The sequence below is a fragment of the Helianthus annuus genome, chromosome 8 (assembly GCF_002127325.2).
Source record: "Helianthus annuus cultivar XRQ/B chromosome 8, HanXRQr2.0-SUNRISE, whole genome shotgun sequence".
Taxonomy (NCBI): domain Eukaryota; kingdom Viridiplantae; phylum Streptophyta; class Magnoliopsida; order Asterales; family Asteraceae; genus Helianthus; species Helianthus annuus.
This window is the reverse complement of record NC_035440.2, coordinates 60792570-60800179: the sequence shown is the minus strand read 5'-3', so window position 1 is coordinate 60800179 and position 7610 is coordinate 60792570.

The window sequence follows — 7610 nt, the reverse complement described above, 5'->3', positions numbered from 1 at the left end:
TTCACTCATACTTCAAGAAATCTATTTCTTTCAAGTTCGTGCTTAGACTTAGAAGATGATTATTCTATGTAACATATAATCACCTTCTAGTCTTGTTAAATCATATTTCTAAACATCATTTAACAAGATCCATATGGTGATTTACACCACATAACCAAGAATCAATAAGAGATCAACAATATATTCGTAACAACATCCTACTACATCATTTCATCATGTAATCTTCATGTAAAGCTTTATGTTCATCTTCTTAGTTCTTGTTCTTTAGTGTTTTAAACATACTTATCATACTACAACTTTTAACCATAAAAGTAAGGCGAACAAGAGTTAAACAAGAACTTACTACTAGCACAAAGGCTAGGGAAGATCTCTAGTGCAATGATGATGAAAAATGATGTGAAAAAGCAAGCAATGAAGCTCCTTGATGATCTACAACTCCAAGCTCCTTTGATTCACCTTCTAGCACTTGGATGAAACTTAAAAATGGAAGAATGTGGTGGGGATATGGTGATGGTGGTGGCGGTTATAGTGAGCCGAGAGGAAGAGGGAGAGATGTGAGGGACGGGGTGTGAAGATTATGAAGTGATGTGTGATCTTTGGAAGCCATACTTATAATCTCATGTCTTAATATCTTGGCAACAACAACAAGCAATGATCTAATATAAAATTAGAATTAAATCTAGGAGTAAGATGTGAAGTATGGTGGGGATGTTTGATGGGTCCCTTGTGACCGAAATCGAGTATGGGGGGGGGGGGGTTAGATGTAAAAGTTTGATGGTAATTGGTAAATACTAGTTATCTTTCAAGTACATACTTTCATATGTTAGTTAGTTGATATTTAGGGGGTGTTATGGTGTACGGGGATCATGACTAGCCAAGAAATAATAAAACAATGTGTTTGGCAAAATTTTTGTGTTCCGGGTAATGTCTGGTTGCTCGGTTAGATACCGTTCCGTTAAAGTGTTAAGTTATACCGTAAGGTGTCTTTTATATAACTTTTTGTAACCCTTTTAATTCCCGGCACTTAGGAAAGCATACAGGACCATTCTGCCATATTTTTGCACCTTACTAGCATGTTAAATGCTGAATTTTTGATAAATAATGCAGAATTCTGCATTATTAGTGGGTTTTAGGCACTTCCCGGTACTTTAACTATCACCTAGAGACGCAGTTTTATGGTGCTCACTTCCCTACACTCCATACTAGTGTAGTGTCCTGTCTCTGGCTCATACTGGCCTTAAAAACATTGTCTGCCTATGTGCTGGCATTGTCAGCATGTTTCTGAATTATCCGTTCAGTGTGCTAACTGTGCTTTGTGCATCGAGTATGTCACTAAAGTTTGTGAGTAATAAATGGAGTGACACTATGAGATATGATGCATATGTATGTATGATACAAAAATCATAAAGCAGTTTAAATTGTCAGTTGTAATCAAGCACAGTCATTAAGCACGTAATTAAATTAATTAGTTGTACGGATACCTGTAATTGTGAGGGTTGCCACAACTGCCCACTATGATGCTTGTTGCATCGGTTGCACTATGGGTGGTTTCCTCGGTATCCACCCTGCCCTTGACTACCAGAAGATTGCTGACCAGGACTTTGGTAGTCATCAGTCTTTCGCTGCTGAGACTGAGATTGAGCTGATGTGGAACCCTTGCTTGAGACTCCATCCCATTTGCGCTTGCTGTCACTGAGGACATCAGATGTAGTAGTGGTAGCACCAATACGCTTGGGCAGCCTGTTCTGCTCGACTGCCTGATCAGTGAGTCGATGAGCCAACCGAATAACTTGCTGAATGGTTCCAAGGTTAGCTGAAGTCACATGACTCTGAATCTCTGGCACTAAACCCTTGAGATACAACTCGATACGTTTGACAGGAGGATCTACCATAGTTGGGCACAAGATAGCCAGCTCATTTGATCTTTTCGTGTATGCTTCGATTTCGGATCCTGACATCTTCAAATTGAAAAACTCCACCTCTAGCTTGTGGATGTCGTCCCTATTACAATATTCTTCCTTGATCAAATCTTTGAAGTCATCCATGGGGTGGCATTTTCAGCAACCAATCCCAGCATTTGGACCTGAGCGTTCCACCACGTGAGTGCTACACCTTCGAGAGTACCAGTAGCATACTTCACCCTATGAGCCTCAGGGCATTCACACATCTCGAAAACAGATTCGAGCTTCTCAAACCAGTGGAGGAGACCTACAGCTCCTTCAGTGCCATTGAAAGTAGCAGGTCGGCAGTCCATAAAAGTTTTGAAAGTACACACAGGAGGCTGTGCATGTTGACCTCCTGCCTGAGCGGCTGCGAGCACTGCAGCAACTTGCTCATTGATTAAAGCCGTCAGCTGGGCTTGAGTTAGGTTGATACGTCCACTCATGATCTTCACAATAGAGAGAGCATGGGTGTGAAAAGTGTCGTGACAATGAGTGCGGAGTGACAAAAGAGAGTAAGCACACAACGAGTGTCTAACAACAGTTGCTACGTTAATCAAGCATACCATGAACAATGTACTATGTAATTAATAAGTAGGTAATATAAACATAACCCATACCACCTAGGATGTTGAGTCTTGAACGTGGAGCGAAGCGTCGTTGTGGATCATTGAGCACTGTACAAGTTATAGTCTGGTTTTGTCAAAAAGCTTTTCCCCTTTATAAAACCCAGTTCACTATAACCAATGGCTCTGATACCAATCTGTCACACCCCCAAAATCCACAAGCGGAGTATCACCGCATGGAGGTGTGACTGACCAGGATCAAGCCACCAATCATATTGAACAACGTAATTAAGTAAATAAAACCAAACACAATATAATTGGTGTCCCAAAGAAAATAACCAACTTTAAGTTAACAGCGGAAGCATAAAATGTAAGACCCAAACATAAGTAATAAGTTCATAAGGTTTAAGTGTTTATCATGGAACTCCACAGTCCATGTCCCACAACCATCACTCCTCCCTGTGCAAGCTCCTTAAGCACCTAACGACCTGTAAGGCATGTAACAACGAGTCAACAACAAAGTTGAGCGAGTTCACAGTTGGTTGTTTAGTTTCACCAGTTTGTTTTGAAAACCTTAAGTTGTTTCGTAAACCACGAGTTAACCAGTATCGTTATTTCCCATTCCATATCCATAATCAGTGGGGGCTTCCCCATGTGAACCACTAGACCGTTACCATATCGACAACTGACGAACAATAGTTTTGCCCTACGTCAATGTCTATCATCATTGACTAAGTGCCCAGATCCATTAGTACACGCCCGTCTGACCAGCACATTGTGAGGCTTGTCAACCCTAATAGTGCTATTAACTAATGACCCGCACGCCATTGGCCCGGCGATTAAGTCGATATAAAAACGAGGGACTTCATGATAGAGTTTTGTCTAGTAAGTCGAAGGTTGTTGTCCTACCCAAGGAGGATGAACGTACGTATTCTACCCAAGGAGAATACACAGGATTTATATTGGCATCCTACCCATGGAGGATGGCGGTACATATCCTACCCAAAGAGGATATGTAGGTTCCGTTTGAGTTCCTTAACCCATTCCCAACCACCGGGAATCCCATGCCTTGAAGAAAGTGTGTTAATTCACCTTGGTTTGCTCGGAAGGTAAACAAACTGGTCACTTGAGCTATATGTGGTCAACCACGTCCTAACATGGTCACCGTACAAGTCAGATCTAGGTTCAAGTAGTGCACATATGTTCACACATAAATAACAAATCAGGAACACGTAATGATCATGGCATACACATTGCACACACTAAACAGTTAAGTTAAACGCATAAAACTCATGGTTGTGCGATCAGGATGTATTGGGCTGAAGTCACGGTGTAAGTCCAATAACATCTTGTGCGATTGGGTAGCTGAAACCCAAACAACTACCCGGCCCAACATGTTGTGCGATCGGCATAACCTTGTGCGATCCACAGCATGTTGTGCGATCCAAGTTCACCCGGCTCAGTTCATAAGTAAGCCTAATAATATCTACCCAGCCCAATTCATAACCGACATTGATCTTGTGCGGTCCGGATGGACTTGTGCGATCCAGTTAAGTTGTGCCACTTGGTTGGGCCATTCGGCCCAATAGCATATACTAAGTCTAACTACTGTGTGTGGCCCAAGACTTGTGCGATCGGCACTGTCTTGTGCGATCCACAAGGTTTTGTGCGATCATGCATATGCTGTGTTGTACACCGTGTTCTAACTAGTTGTACTCCAGCCCATCTTGTGTGACTGCCTTGTGCGATCGAATCAGATCTTGTATGATCTGATCTTGTGCGACAAGGGAGTCTTGTGCGATTCGTTTTATTATCCGAAAATTATGCTAATCAGTTATATGGTTTCCATTATTCGGTTTAGTCAACAATCAATCAGTTACACCTTTGATTTTTACCAAAATAATCCTAACAGTTTCCAATCATGCCTTAATTGATCAAACTATCATTCAACATTGAATTCATATGAACCCTAATAATTTATCAACATAACCGGTAATCATAACATTTAAACATATTAACATGGCTCATGGTCTTGATCCCTAGCATGCATACTAACATAACAATCCCCACAATTCATTCGAATAGGAACATATCACAGCCAGTTATCATTCATTCGGTTCTAGATCATCAACACAAAATCATCAACTCTAAATAATTCAAAACATGCTACACATATGAGCCGATTTCATGAACCCTAAACAATCATATATCATTCGTAAGTCACCATGTAATATATATAGATCATAACATCATTTAACACACAACCGATAATTACAAACACTAATCGGTTGAGAGAAGAATTGGATCGATTCGAACAAGAAAGCTTCGTGGATGAGGAGATGTTGTTGCCGTCGGCTTCGAGAGAGAAGGAAGAAAGAGTAGGGTTTGGTGTGTTATGTGTTTTGCAAATAATGAGGAGTATACACTCTCCTCATGGGTTATGTGTGTAAAGGGAGTGGGCCGAACCCATCATGGGCTGCCCTTGGTTCGAATACAAGGAGTATGGCCCGAATGGGCTTGTGCGATCGGGTTGGAGTCGTGCGATTACATTACATCAACATATAACATATATTCCATTAAAATCACGTATCACATAATCACATAGAGTTCACATACGTTACACAATATGATAATAAAAGACGAACAGATGGTTATATCACCAGAGCACAAGAAGAATCTTCAAACAAATGAAGAGGTTAATGATGATGTTCTTTAGAAATTGCTAAATCAAGATACGCATGATGTCCATCAAGTAGATCCTGTGGAGCACATTTCGAGCATCAACCTTCCACATTTAAATAATAACTAGTAATTCCTATTTCCTTGGTAATCTAATTACACATGCCCATATTACTGATAGATTCTCACCGACGAATACTCATCGGTGACGTTTTTCACTACTGGATTTCCAATGGAATTTTCCGTTGGTGATACTCTTTGTTTAGTAGTTGAAGAAACACTGGTTTAATTGACCGGAATCAACTGAACCAGGGGGTTTAAATCTACATAAAAAGGGTTAAATCTTCTCGTCCGATTCGTGGGTGAGTGATCTTCTTCTTCTTCTTCTCACAATAACTGCATAACATCCACCGTTAGACACGCCACAGGGAGAATGGGGGTTCTCTCCGTGACCACCCTCCGGCGTGAGAATAAGTACTGGGTTTTATGAAGAAGAAGTGAAAGTGAAGTGAATGTCACTTGAGAATTGTACCTGAATTATCCTTCTATTTATAGCCGAAGTTTGGGCGGGAAAAACTGTTGGTGAAATATTGACGGAAAGTGCTTTTTCCGTAAGGGGTTATTTTCCCTCTGTTAATCACTAACGATTTGAGTATGCACACAGATCGCGATTTTGATCAACGGTTGGGGTTTTGCCACGTGGAAAGTGGGCAAGTGAAGATCTCTCTTCAATTCCGTGCCATCATCGTGACTTCAAGAGAGCCTGGGATGATGCCACGTGGCCATTCGGTTATAACCGACTAGTGGTGCACGATGGAGCCTTCTAGAAGAATATAGCTGTAATCCTGTGTGACTCTTTATCGTGTGGTATCAGAGAAGTTATTTTTATCCAAGTCTGGATTTTATTTATGCGGAAGTGTTTAGCTAGGATTTTTATCCTGTCTGCTATGGAGATAAGCGCAAGGATTTGTTAGTCTCCTTTTGGCCCGCAGGTGTTGATCATTATTTTCTTTCTAAGTTTTTTTTGTAAGACCAGTGCGCGGTCGCACAAGGTCTAAAGAGAGTTAGAAAGATGAGGTTGTGGTATGGCCCCAAGTACTTGAAGCAAGGTTTTTGGGACCTTACCCCTTCAAGTCACCCTAGTATAGGGTTGCTCTTATGCAAATAAGGAACGTTTTCAGACCTGGACCGGACCGGCCGACCGAACCGGTCGGGCCGGGAGTCGGAAGCTTCGGCAGGCCGGTTCGCTTGTTCAGACCGTTCGTGCATCAGACCGGCGGTCTGGCCGGTGACCGGCGGTTCACCCGAAGATCCGGTGGGAGAGGTCGGGCAGGTGTGGATGCTACTTCTATTTCTGTACATCTCGATTACAGCCCCATTCCGGCGACATGCTTCTCCGGCGAAATCATCATCCCAATGACCAGTAGTTCCGGTGAAAAGGTTTGCCGTACTTGAATGACGAACAATAGAACTTTTCTGATTATGATCCGTCCATTCCATTAACATTTGTTTGAATGGCTTGTTTAATTTACAACTTGTTTGGGTGACTTGGTTAAACAAAAGATACCAGCTCATTTGTTTAAATGGAGGTGGTACTTGTCTTGGGAAACACAAGTTGACAAAAGTCAAGTTAAATTTGTTTTAATTTCTTTTGACGTCCGTGATTAATATTATTGTTTTTAGAATAGCTTATATACTTTTTTCTCTATTTCTTTTTTCTTAATATTTATATTATTAATTATGTCATCCGGTTCTTAAACCCGGTTCGACCGGTCCGCCCGGTTCGACCAGTGAACCGGTAAGACATCCGGTTCGATAGCCGGTCCGGTTATGAAAACATTGAAAATAAGTGGAGCACTGGACTATGAGAGATAGGTGCTTTTTTGCTGTAGAGTTTTTGGCGCGGAAGTAGAGAATCTTTTTGGAGAAGATACTCTTGCTCATGATTCTGATTTTGGAAATCTTGACTTTGGGAAAAAATGAAAATCTTTTGTGGAGAAGATATTTGTATTTTTTCTTTACTCTGAACTGTTCACTTGAGCGAGGAGCTTTTTCAGTCATGAGCTGACTATTGTTTACGTCATCGTAAAAATGTATTTTGTATTGCCTCTTCGTCTTCTAACTGAACTGTAGCCTTGGGAATATGTGCGGGCCTGTCAGAGATCATTTAATGTGATATGACGATTGCAGTGGCAGCGCCGTTTCTAAGGGGAGTGATTTGACACTTAGTCTTCACAAGTCCTCCTTTTCAAAGCCGACGTTACCTTTCCGGCTTATATATTCATTCTTAGTGTGTGGATATTTTCCCCAATTTTGGAAAAAATGAGGGTTAGGCGACAATGTCAACGTCGGAAGATATCCGAAATTCTCAAGGCTTTTGAAGCTGCTGATGGTCTGCTTCTCCTTTCTGGCCTGTCGACTGGAG